The following is a 13,695-nucleotide window of genomic DNA, read 5'->3' on the forward strand; positions in this document are numbered from 1 at the left end:
AGTCGCGGAAGGCTGTTTCGACTGCCTGTTGAGAATTGAAGAATTTTCCCACCAACAAGTTGTCCAAATTCCGGAAGAAGTGATAGTCGGTAGGTGATAGATCTGGTGAATGTGGTGGATGACGGAGAGTTTCCAATTCCAACTCCTGTAGCTTTGCCACGGTCAGTCGTGCAGTGTGCGGTCGAGCATTATCATGCAACAGGATCGGCATTGACCGATTGACCAATTTCGGTTGTTTAATAGCAAGTTGTTGCATCATTTCGTCCAGTTGCTTGCAATATACTTCAGCCGTTATCGATGTACCAGGTTTCATAAAGTTGTAGTAGATAACACCTGACCCGGACCACCAAACAGTTACCATAAGCTTCTTCTGTGTAATGTTGGGTTTCGCGTGATGTCTCGGTGGTTCATCAGCGTTCAACCACTGATGTGAGCGTTTACGATTGTCGTAGAGTATCCACTTTTCATCGCAGATCACAATTTGATTAAAAAAAGATTCATTTTTGTGACGGGAAAGCAAAAAGAAAGGGAAGCCTCTAGACGTTGCGCCTGCTGCGCATCGGTCAATTCGTGCGGGACCCATTTGTCCAACTTCTTTATCTTACCAATTGCAGCTAAATGAACAATATGGTGGGTATAGAAACATTGAATATCGATGCCCCAATTCACGTGTACTTTGAGATGGATCGGACTCTACTACGGCTCTCAAGTGATCATTATCCACCTTCGTCTTTGGTCTTCCACGTGGCTCATTAGCGAGGCTGAAATCTCCATCTCTGAAGTTTTTGAACCAATTGCCCACCGTTGCTTTAGTAGTTGAACCTTCACCAAATACAGCGTTGATATTACGAGCTGTCTCCGACACTGTGGTTCCACGGCGGAACTCATATTCATAAATCACACGAATTTTGGACTTTTCCATAGTTCTATAAAAAAGAATCCACCAATAAAACTAATGAAGATATTTGAACAAACAAATATGACATTTGAAGAGCGAACATACATCTATCACACTAACCTAACCTGATACTGACGTCTGGCGCCAAATTTGAGGTAACAAATGTTAAAGATGGCGCTTTTACATTTGTAAAGTTTCATACTTAATGACCCAATATAATGAAAATATGAAGTTTGTAAGAGTTTTACTTTTGCAAACGGAAGAGAAACCAGATCCGGAACGGAAGAGATCCTCATAGCTCATCGGTTCCACATCAGACTAATTGTCGGCTAGAGCATCCTCCGCGCTGGCAACCACCCGAGCCGGAAGCGCATCGCAAATCATTGCAGGCTTAGAATTCACATTCTGATATGTGGCTTTCCGTTGTTTCAGAGGCGCTTTATATAACTTCGATAGCACACTCGGACTGTTACGTACATTCTTCTCACGATTTCTCGTTTCCTGCGGGCGGCTAATGGATCCTCGGTCCCCCGGTTCGTACGGATAATTACTTAGTAGCCGCAGCCACTAATTATTGCAGCTTAAAGTTGCAAAACCCCCGCGGTCGCGAGCAGGAACCGGGATGGTTATTGTGCACTTTCACTCGAGCCGGGCCAAGTTTCCTCCTTCTTGTCCTAGGAGCAGCCTCCAGGCCGTTTATTGTTTTCAGCCGAGCACGGAATCACGATCCGCCGCCGTGGTGCTCGTCGACGATCACCTGCTATGTACTTTCCTCTCGCAACTCGGCGGCGCGCAACGTGTTTTCTCTCGCAATCCTTTTCCAAACGCATTCCATCGGGATTGCACGATTAAGGAAACGATGGCGTGGGATACGTACGTCGGGATTAAACGCGAAAGCGGCGTATGAAAATTCGGAGCTAAGTAGTTTTGCGTGTCGCGCCGCGCGCATTTACATACATGCATACGCGCACACGCGTGCGTTTGTTTGCGCGTCATTCTTCCGTTGCGAAAGAGTGTTAAGGAAAGATGTACGGGCGAATTAAGAATGTTGGGAATGTTTTGTGCGACATGTCAAAAGAGAGGGCTCTCTCTTTCTTCGAGAACAAGTGCCTTTTTACGACTTTATGTGAAGTTTGTCAGTGTGCTTGTATTTCATCTTTGCACGGCAAACGGTGTGCGAAATGCCTAAGAGCGGCTCGTAAAGCGATTACAAAACAGTTTGACACGCTAAATCTCCCATTACATAGCCCGTTAACTCAATTACCATCCACTCTTGTGTCCATTGCTATTGTGCTTCGATGCAACTCTCTCTCTTTCTCGCTCTCTCCCATCCTTGCGAGTTACGGTTACGTAAGTAATGTCTGTATCCTTCCCTCGGCATGTCTCAGCCTCAACGGCCGATCGATCGTTTTATTACTCGTAAATATAAATCGTTCCCGGCGTATCCTGACTCGATAATTAAATCTTCAGCGAGAGAAAGAGCGAGAGAGGGAGAGGAAGCGAGCCGCGGATCTTTAGAAAAATGAAAGTAAATTACGCGAATCCTCTTAGGAGCGGATATCGCGTGGCAGGGCAGATTGACGCTCCTTTTTGCATCGTATTACTTGAACGTGCGTCGGACATCTCGCAAACTAATATCAGGATAACGTCTTTCCGCGGCGAGAGTCAGTCAAGTGAGGGGGGGCTCACGGCCGCGTTAAGACAGCCGAGCTTCGCGGGAATGCGTGTCAGCATCGAAATAATCACGGAGGCGATAATTTAGGGGAAAAGATCGAGCCTTCCTTCTCATCATCATTTTTTTCAATCGGCCCTCCCGACGGGGCACTCGTCAGCCGTCGTTACGATAAAGTTTATTATCCGAGCGCAGCGCGTTACGAGGGGATAATCGGCGCGTATCAATAATCGGCGTGGAAAATTTATCGGCCCTCGGACGCGGCGCGGTTACCCGCGCGATCCCGAGAAGTCGTTTTCCGCGTGCGAGAACTGCTCGGTCGTCTCTCTCTTTCTCTACTCGTTGCTCGCGGATGGACGGACGGACGGACGGCGAGGAGAGAGAAAACGAGAGGAAGGCCGTTGCGCGGCGGAGGTCTAGTGCTATGGTCCCGGGAAGAGAGATGGACGTATCGGACAAGTTGTCCGAAAGATGGAGGGAGAAGGGAAGAGAAGAGACGAGGGAGAATGGAGAGAGAAGAGAAAGAGAGAAAGAGAGAGAGAGAGGAATGGAAGACAGAGAGGAACGAGCGAGAGATCGGAATGTATGAGAGGAAGAGAGGCGAGGATGCGAGAGAAGAGGGAATACGACGGCGATCGCCTGTAATCGAGTTGACCGTGAAATTTTCATTACACCTCTTTTGAGTTATGCATATAAATAAGGAAGGCAGCACCGGGTCGGTGCACCGGGAGCGAAGAACGTGGCAATGCCTTTGTTAGCGGAAGGTTAATGGTGAGGGACCCTCGGGTGTCTTACGACGCTGACAGCAGTCTCGTTAACGATTACGATAACTCCACGGGCTCCTCCGGGATGCCTAGCCGGGAGAGACGACCCAAGGCAATCCAGAAAGCGGCGCACGCGGACTGGTTCACGAGGGACGGAGGGACGAAATCTCCCACGTGCGATCGTCCCGAAAAATTAACGAACTCGCGATTGGGTTAGCGCGGCCGGTTTAGAGGCGAACGTAAACCGAGATCAGGACCGGCGACGCCCGATCGGGCGCATCTCTCACTTGCTTCCTCCGCAAATGTATAAACACGCGGCGCGTAAATTGTCGCGGACAGGCGACTCTCCGCAGTCGTATAATCCACGAAAATACTCGGATATAATTGCGGAGGAAGGAAGCGTCGTAAAGGCTCATCGCCCCTGAGAGATGCGGGTACAACGATCTTGTTAAAAAGTTACGGCCGCCGTAACGGGGTGCGCGCTATTTCTGCCGACAACTAATTGGAAAAATAATTCCACGAGTCTAAAAACATATTCAGTGTACGTCATGCATGTCGCTAAATGCCTGAATATTCCGATCCAGGCAGGTAAGAGAAGTATCTTCACTTTCAATCCGCGGCATCATCTACCTACTGAAGGATTTGTAGGATAAAGTTGATAACTTCTGGCAGTTACTATGTATCGTAAGGATACGTTAACGATAAGGATTGATGACTGTGGTTAGCGCGTCATTCCAGTTTCGTGTAATCCGTGGTTAGCCGATATTAAAAACCACTTTGGGAGCATGCTCCGTCGATAGCTATCCCGAAATTAACGGCTCCGCGTGGATCAGCTGGCTCGCCAAATAAAATAAGTATCGAACGAGGTTGAATCACAAAGAATCACGGAAGACGAGCGCGTTACATAAGATTTTCATGGAAACATCATAATCATTCTTAATGCTCGCGACCGAGGCGAGTCGGTGACTCGCTAATGATAATCTAGTGATATTTTTAGGGCCACTTCGGCTTAAATTAATCCTCTTGTAGAACTGCTTTTTATAAGCTTCGGGATATTATGGCGCAAGAAACTTACTAGCGTTCGAGGCGATCCGTGCATTACTCGAATTCTTCCCGCGATATTTCACCGCTCGTCATACTACTTATATTACTGCAATTAATATATATACAGGGTGTCCCATTTTATATTTGTCAGTAAAATATTTCGATACGACGTCGTTTCAGAGAAAAATGTTTCAGACAAAAGTTATATGGCTTCGAGGGGGCAAGATGATGATATTCTCAATTTAATTGTAGATGGCGCCACTTTCGAGATTTCATCATGGCGGCCATTTTTTTAAATGGAAGTCGATTTTTCTCTCTAAGTGAAAGTTGTAGCTGATAATGAGACGAATACAACGGTTTTTTGTTTTTTTGAAATTGGACCATTTTTCAGTGAGTTACAGCGTTCCAAAGTATACTGTTTTATAGTTTAAGTATACACATAAACCAAATCTTGTATCGAAAAATTTATAGTAAATCAAGCACCCCAATTGTGAGAGGCAAGGGGACTCGCATTAAACAAGCACCCCAATTGTAAGAGGCAAGGGGACTCACATTAATAAAGCACCCCGAAGGGAACAGAAACCTACTACGTCCACGCCGTTGTTCCTGGGTAGCGCTAAAAGTAGGATAGTTGATAGAACGGTACTCTTTGGGTAATGCAAATGCCGGCAGTATTGTAACTTGTAGTTCTCATAACTCGAATAATATTTAACGAAAAAATACTTTATTATAGTGTTTTGAAAAGCTCTCGAGGTAAGCTACAAGACTGTATAATGAGAAATAAAGAGATCCATTAAAAAAAAAGTTAACCTTCACATAAACCTTGACAGGTGCACCCAAGGTCAAATCAGTGGCAGCATCTTATGTCCCCCTCGAAGCCATATAACTTTTGTCTGAAACATTTTTCTCTGAAACGACGTCGTATCGAAATATTTTACTGACAAATATAAAATGGGACACCCTGTATATATCGATCATTAACGTAGGTCAACGTCACCGATGTCGTTTTTCGTGCCGTTCGAATCATTTCACTCAACCAGCATCAAATGCTCCAAACTTGAATCTCTCAAATAGAGATATAGAGTCTAAGCGGTTATCTCAGTCAGTAGGGTACTCCGAGGGTTTCGTAGTTAAACGCAAGTGCACGCCACCCCCGTAAAAGCGCACCGCTTAAGTACCAAGTACGACGTGCTTTCGTGAGCCTAGTCGACCTGCAGCGACCGCACCGGGGCAATCCGAGGCAACCCGAGGCAACCAGAGGTAATCCCGGAGTTCAAAGACTCTCGACGGTGGGCGAGAGACGTATCCCACCGGCGGCCACCCGAAAATTAACGACCTCACGAACCGGCTAAGACTCGGTAAACGAAAACTGCCCAATTTTTTTAAGCCGGTCGTTAAGGCCTCGTCCACACGCCGCACCATTCGGCTGCGCGCTCGCTGGCTATACGGTACCGAGGCTGGCAGGACGTGTGCGTGAGCACGTATTGTTGGGGCCCGGCAAGGGCCCAGGGGCGGATTCGCGTACCTTTCGTCCGCGAATCGCTCCGTCGTTTCGACCACTGGCCTACGCACAGCTCTCCATGGACGGTTGTTGCCCTTTCCCTCCCGCCCTCCCCCTCGTGCGCCTTTGTATCGTATGGCGATCCGCAGCCCCCTCAGCGCTCGGTGCCCGATTATTAACGGGCCGGGGATCGTCGGTCGGATTACGTTAAAGTGCAGGTCTCATTGATGCGTGCCGAAATGCACATTGCAACGGATCGTTGCTAATTTCGCGACTGGCCTATAATTCGCGTGCATCCGTACCGATTACTGATTAAAGCTTGGCACGTTTCGGTGCATCGGTTGCACGCAACGGAAATCGCGGAATTGGTTTAATCAGATTTGGAGAACGTTCCGTGGCTTCGGTCGAGAAGTCGTAATAACGTGTGCCACGCTGCCGCGATACGCGCGTTGCCGTTGCGGTTGCGCAAAGGCGTTGCCGTAAACTCGCGATTATAAATAGCCGCGGTCCGAGTGCAACTACTATCAAATTAACACTTGATCCTTGGCTATTAATACCGGCCGCGTACCGATAACGATCCGCGACGAATGACGTAACAATGCAGGTAGTAATTATTACGCAAGGAACAATACGTTCAAGCGCCGCGCGTGAAGTAACGCTCCGCCTGAGAAATGGTTATTGCTGATTATTTCAGCGGGTATTGCTGCTTGACTGACTCGCGGTCGAGAATAGCTAAACGCTTTGCTGTTGTTTCTCAAGGTTCCTTAAAAATTAAAATTAATGACAGTCGTATCTTTAATCAATCATTTATTACGAAAATATATTACAAGAGTGGATAACACAGTCTATTTGCGTCTCATGATAACTCATAATATTCCATAGATCTTTCGAAATAAGCGTCTTTTACTACAAATGAACAAAGCAATTAATTTGTTATGGCAACGTGTTATTACAGAAGATTGCGAGCATCTTCAGCACTCGTCGGTGTTTTCGCCGGCTCGGTCCGTCCCTGAATGTATCCATACGGATTGGCTTGAAGAATGAGGCCGCCGTTATGGAGCGTGTATTTAATGGAATTAAAGTGTGTAAAGGTGTACACAGGGGAAGTGCAATCGCATTTTTTTCCTGGCTGCGTGCGCAATACGATACCGGTATTATCGATGTCTGTGTTCCTCGGTCGCTTTAATTCAAGTCCCTCGACGTCGGCGTCGGTCCTGGTACCGCGTTTCGTTTACATTCGGACACGGCCCTTCGTCGTGGCCGACGAAAGATTGCAACAGTCGTACGTGCGAACGGCCCTCCGCCGGAAATCGCCGTCGTTGCACGAGTGCTCGAGACGAGGGTGGTCGTTTATGTGCGTTTATACGCGCGTTCCCGTTGAAACGAAAACGCGATAACGCGCGATAGTTTTATTGTACACGCGTGCACACCCGACGATAACGCGCACGTGCGGTCGTGTTCACGCGCCGTCGACGACAGTGACTAATACGTTCTACTTTAGCGGGACGATTTCGCGGGTAATACCGGGATATAAAATGCCGCGTAAAGAGCGCAGATGTAATCCACGCGCGGCTCGTAAAATACGCCGGCGAATATTGAACGATGCGCGGACTTTCGCGGTTCGCGCCGCGAACCTCGCGCATTTCGTTTCCCGCAGCGCGCGATTTACTGCCCGCAACGTGCCTCACTGTTCACGTGGAAGACACAGATCTATCAGGTAATGCGCAAACGAATGCAGAAGGCATATGAATTTTGGCAAAAATACGCTATTCACTAACGTTGACGAATCGTCACGGAACTCGCTCGGTTGTCAACCGCATGCGTCGTCCGCACGCGAACGATCGCGCGGACGGGATCAGGCGGATGTCGGTTTCCCATCGGCCGAGAACGTCGCTTCGGAGCACCGGCCTTTGTGTTGATTTAACGGAAACGCGCGAGCGGCCGGTCTCTCTTGCGCGAGCATCGGTATTATCCGCATCGATGCCCGGACCGCGAACGGGTACACCTCGTGCATACGTGGGGGCAGGCTCATTTATTTTGCTGTGGATCAGTATTGACAGGTTGCAATTTACAAATGCTGAGACCTGTTGGATTTATCGGCACTCCACTACCCTCTCATTACACAACCCTCTGCCCTCCGTTATTTTCTCCTCCACCCGCCGGCTTCGGCCGTCTTATCCGGCTTTGCTCCGCTCCGCGCCGCGCTCTACGTTCCGCGCTCGCGTTTCCACCCTCCAATCCGAGCGCGGCCTTGGTACGTCGCTCGTGATTATCGTCAATTGACCTACACTTGATTGAAATACGTAATAAAAGAGAGCTTGAGCGAGCAGGCAGGGTGCCCTCCCGAGTCCCGAGAGGACCCAAGAGGAGATCCGTTCGGGAATTTTCTCGTGAGCCACCAGCGACGCTTCGAGCGAGCGATCGACCGACCGGCTGGCTGGCATTTCTCCCTTTCTCTCTCTTTTTCCTCCTCTTTCCTTCTCGGTACTATTACGACGTTATCATTGATAATTCCGCGGTGGGTCGGCCGGGTACGGCGTTTGTGAGTTTGCGTGCCGGCGGTACGTTACGATAGCACGGATTATCGCCACATCCGATAATAGAGTCGGAGCTACGAGACCGACTAGTGTGCGTGTATACTTACTTACATACGCATACTTACGTATATATGCACGTATGTGCAACATATGGAAAAATATATACGAGCGACGCGAGAGAAGCCGGCGCGCGCGCTGCCGGTATAATCGCGCAGGATACGTTTTCTCTGGAAACGAAGCAGAGCAACAGGATACGAGTGGAGATCATAGGATACGCGCTCGAAGGGCTTTTGAGGATTATCGACGCGGGCACTGTCCTTTGACAAAGTACACGGAAAGAGGAAGAATGAGAGAAAGACGGAGAAACGGACGGAGGAGGCACCGGCTGGTCGGCCGCGCGCGGATTCTCAAATCACGCAACAGTCGACCGCATCGACCGCCCGACCACCGAAGGGATACTCCCGTGACAGTAATGGCTCCGTACACTCTGTGCGCGCAGCAAGGCACGACGATAATTTGTTATTTAAAAAGGGCTGTGGCGTTTAGTCGGCGCGCTCCGCTCGTCCCTCCGGCGATCGCGAAGCTGGAATTACCGTCGCGAAAATACGGAGCCGTTCGCCCGCGGGGACCGCAACGACGGTCCCTCCGACGAGGGTCCACGGATCCTTCCGTTCCCCGCGGAATCGGCGGCGACGTACACGTGAGCTCGAACGTTCCGCGAGCAGAATCGCTCGAGAGATTCCGTTGCGGATATTCTCTTTGCAGCGTCAGCGCGAGCGCACGCGGTGACCGTTTGTCGAGGGACCACGAGGTCCCTCGCGTGGCGGTCGCAAAGTCCAGGTTCCCTCCGAAGAGGAACAACGGGATCGAAAAAGAAGCTTCCCGCGAGGGAAAAAGAGAGACTAACGACCCCCGAGTACCGAGCTTCTTCGTGACTATCGCGAATAGATGGAATATCCTCTATAAGGTAAGCCTTTGTTAATGAAGGCCCCGGGACCGAGCCGCGGTCCGTTTCGCGACTCGCGTGCGTTTCGATTCGCGGAGTGGAAGATGGCACGGCCAGATTCACCACGGTCGGCCTTTCTTACCGAGCGCCGGGGAACACGGTGCCGACCGAGAAGGAGAGAGAGAAGAAAGGGACTTCCCCGCGTTGAGCCTGCTGTCGGCGACCGCGCTTAAATTCCGGAGTGTAAGAAAACCTCGAACGGGTAATAACGACGTCGTGGAGGAAGGCGCTTGTTCTTCTAGCACCATCGTTTACACTTATTCAATAAAGTCTAAGAACGGGTGAGACGCTCGCTCGCGGGGCCGCCGGTTCGCAGAGCCGCGCGCGGCTCGCTCGAACGTTCCCCGGTAAAATGGTTATTATTCGACTCTCGGCCTAGCGATCGGCGAAGGGCCGGCCCTCCTCTCCGCGCGTTTGAAACAGTCGATTCTTATGCGGCTTTACTTGTACTCCTTGCCCGTGTCCAGCCACAGCTCGCTGTAAAGCCCGCTGTAAAGAAAGAAAAAAAATCCACGGAGATTCGCGGAAGAAAATTTCTCGATTCTTCCCGCGGTACAATCAGCGCCCTTTGCGGCTAAAATATTCCCGGGTATGCGAGAGGTTTTACTCGTCGATTTACTTGGCGAGAGAGCCGGCGCGAGTGATTTCGACGTTTTTACATGCATTTTTCCGACTGCGACCCGGGCACGAGAAATTTAATACCGGCAATACCGAATTAATGAACTTGACGTCGCGAGTTGCCTTTTCTCACGTAAGAGAAACATTGGTCGTTTATTCTAACAGTTGCATGAATCGCGCATTGAATATGTTAATAAAACAGACGCGTCGCATGTGGCGTTCCATCCGTCGTCGTATAAAATTCTTTTTTCAAGCGTGACTCGCGTACCATTCTCCTAACGTACGTGCGAGGAGCCGCCTCCTATACGCGTGTAAGTACGAAATTTATGTGGACTAATATCATTTCTGAAAGGGTAGGAAAGAGTGCAACAAAAATCTGCATCGGATAGAGGATTCCACGTGCATTCACATCGTAGGATACGTAAAAAGACCGTTTGACGACGGCGGCCGGCATTTCCGCTTGGGTGTATTTCGGCGTTCGCGACGAAATCGATCCGCGTGCGTGGCGTCTGGTGCCGTCTCTTACATCGCGTTTCACGATGTAGGTAACGACACAGGAAACAATATCCGAGAGGCATCCGTTCGCGAATGCGCTCTTTATGGCGGACGTCCTCTCAGCCGTTTCGTGTGTTCGGGGTACGCGAATCCGATTTTCTTATTACGTCGAGGGACCTGGCCAGCCTCCAGAAAAATCCCATTTCGTGACGGACCGTGTCGGGTGTAATCGGGCGAAGGGAGCGATGAACGAACGCTGAACAACGCCGACAACGGCAACGTCGTTGCTGCACGCGGCGGATGCCTCACGTAGGTGTATGTCTACCATGGCGGCAACGGTGCTGGTGGTGGCGGCGTTAAGCCCTACGCTACGCCGACAACCCCGACGATCGTGGAATCGCGCGGCGGCAATGCTGTAAATAGGCCGAGGTAATCGGGCGCGCGTTCGATTCTACGTGGCTCGACGTAGCCGCGCGCGGAGTTCGAGGCCGTTTAACCCTGCGAAACCGTACGGGACGGCGAACGCCCGACGTAACGTCCTCGTGGTTTCTCCTTCGTCCTCTCCGTGTCGTTCCCTTGCCTCCTTCTGTCCCTTTCTCTTTCTTCGTCTCTCTTCCCCCTCCTTCCCGCTCCCTGTCCGTTTCTCTTTTTTCTTCCCTTCCCGTTTTGCTCATCCACCCTTTCTCGCTCTCTTCCTCCGCCTCTCGCGTTCGCCCGCTCGGTATCACATGGCGCACATGCATGCATGCATGGACGACGCATGCATGCATGCATGCGTTTCGAAGCGAGGATGGCTCAACTCGGTTCAGACCGGGGTCTCAGCTTTCCTCCTCTTCGCGGAGAAGAGAACCGCAGCTCGTTAAAAAGTTGCCCGACCGGTTGAGCGCTCCGAGCTGACTCCGCTGTGGTCTACGACCCGACACCCGGCACACGAACGCACACCCGGCACGCAAACTCGCCCGTCCGCGAGCGTACGTGCACGCGAGTGCGCGCGCGGCCTGAGAGAGCCGGATATCCAATACACGTGCACGAACATCATTGAGAGGGCCCTCTCTTTCCTCTCTTCTCGTATCCTTTCTTGCTCTTCTCTTCCTCGCTGTTTTGCCTCGCTCCTCTTCATCCCACCGTCTCACTCTTTCACTCTCGCCGCGAGAGCAACGGAGAGATTTCTCCCTCGGAGAAAGGGAGAGAGGAAAAGGGAAACTTCCTCTCGCTTCTACCCGCGCCTCCACTATCACTCGCCTGCATATCGTGCCTTCTACTTGCCTCCCTTCGGTATTTCTCGACTTTCGGCTTTCTAACTTCTTTCGCGTGCATCGCGTCCTTCTCTTTTTCCCCTCGTCTCTTTCTCTCTTTCTCTCCCTCTCCCCCATCTCGTCTCACCTTGTACAACCCTCCTTTCCTCGCTTCGTCCTTATCTCGCGATTGAAATACGGGCGTGCCGTACACATACACGTTGAACGCGGAGGTGAGCTCTCCGCTCGAAGCTCTCTCGCTCTCCTCCACTCTTCTCCTCTCTTACCCGTCTTACTCGTGTCCACCGTTTCGTTAAACCGTGTAGTTTTCGCCGTACACGTCGCTTTTACTCTCCACGCTTTCTTCGCTTCGCCTCGTTCTCGTGCACCTCGTCTCTTTCTCTCCCGCCTCCCTTCTGCTTCTCGCGTTCCTCTGGTCACGTTCGTTATTGCCCCGTTTTGCTTTAACGCTGCGGCTCCTCCCGGCGTCTTCGATCCCTTCATTCTCCCCTTCGTTTTCCATCTCTTATATGCGCAGCGCGAACCTCTTTCTTCCTCCTTTCCCTAGCTCTCGCTTCCTTCTCGTCCCATCTAAAGTAATCCTTTCGGTCTCGCGTTGTCCGCGCTATTCTGTCGAGGTACCTAAGAAATTACACGCTGAAAATTCCACGTAGATGAACATTATGGAAATTCTTCTGTAATATGTAACTTTTTTTTCTCATCTATCTTTCCTTGAATCGAGCATTTTCGGAATTTCTCCGGTCGGGGCTGCAGGATTATTGCATCTCATCGATTTTCGGTCACGTTCGGAGACGTTCGAGAAATCTTTTTAATTTGAGATGTTGAGCATTAATCGCGGATTATGCCCGCTCGAGGGGGGAAGAAAGAATGCGCATTGCTCCAGAAAGAAGTGGAAAGCACAAATCCAACGGCTCGATGCTTAATGTCGACGTTCCTGTCGATAAATGGACTTTATCGACGACATATAAATCGCCCGGAATCCGATTATCGTGGAATAGAGCACGTCGTAGCGTATCAATTTGATTCACGATTCAAGGGACCGGCATCAAGCATCCTTCCTCCGCAATTTGACAGTAACGAGGAAGACGTCTCGCGTCGCCGTCAGCTTCGCTGCAACTAATCCGCTCGCGAGGGAGAGAGAGAGAGAGAGAGAGAGCCAGTTAAGGTATTTGTATTTTAATTAGCTCCTCCTTTTCGATAGCCGTTTGTTCTGCCCACACTCTTCTCTCGGCCGCGGATCCGCCAAGACTCACCTCGGCCTCCTCCAATCTTACGTTCCGCCGCCTCCCTCTTCCGTCCCGCCGCCTTTCGAATCGTTTAATCATAATCTAATAACCGGCTGACACAAAAAACTAACTCGATAAGTACATGCCGCTCGTTCAGTGTGTGTTCCTGTACGTGAGGGCGCGTTCCTGCGTGCCGGTGCGCGAGATGCACTTCACTTCTGAAGGGCTCTGGCGGCTCCAAGTCTGTGTGTGTGTGTGTGTGTGTGTAGCGAGCGTAAGCGGCCGCGTGGAGGTTGCGAGACCGCGCGAGTCGAATATAAGAGAGGAGAAAGGAAGAAAGACAGAAAGAGAGAGAAAGAGAGGAGCAAGAGAGCGCGTCTCTCCACAGATATTATCTATTGCGGTCTGCCTGTCAGGCCGACTTTCGGACCGAAAGTCGGGCCGAGCGCGCTGCTACGCGCGCCGCGGGATGAAGTGTCTTCTGCATAGTCACCCTCTTTTTGTGCCACGCACATCTCGCTCCCGCTCGAGAGTTCGGCCATCTCGCTAATCCCGTCGTAGCACGCCAGGCACGCCAAACTGAAGCTTTCCGTGCGATTCCCGATGGCGCGTTTATTTTCCCTCCTCTCGACCACCCTCCCGATCCGACCTTTCGCTCGTCGTATCTCTCTTTCTCTC

The 13,695-nt window shown here is 50.7% G+C and overlaps 1 protein-coding gene across 1 annotated transcript in view; it reads left to right on the forward strand.

Moving 5' to 3' along the window:
• LOC105282940 (lysine-specific histone demethylase 1A) overlaps positions 1-13,695 on the forward strand; it is a 106,541-nt gene that overhangs the window by 63,594 nt on the left and 29,252 nt on the right. The window lies entirely within an intron of this gene.

This window comes from Ooceraea biroi, chromosome 11 (genome assembly GCF_003672135.1).
Source record: "Ooceraea biroi isolate clonal line C1 chromosome 11, Obir_v5.4, whole genome shotgun sequence".
NCBI classification, from domain to species: Eukaryota; Metazoa; Arthropoda; class Insecta; order Hymenoptera; family Formicidae; genus Ooceraea; species Ooceraea biroi.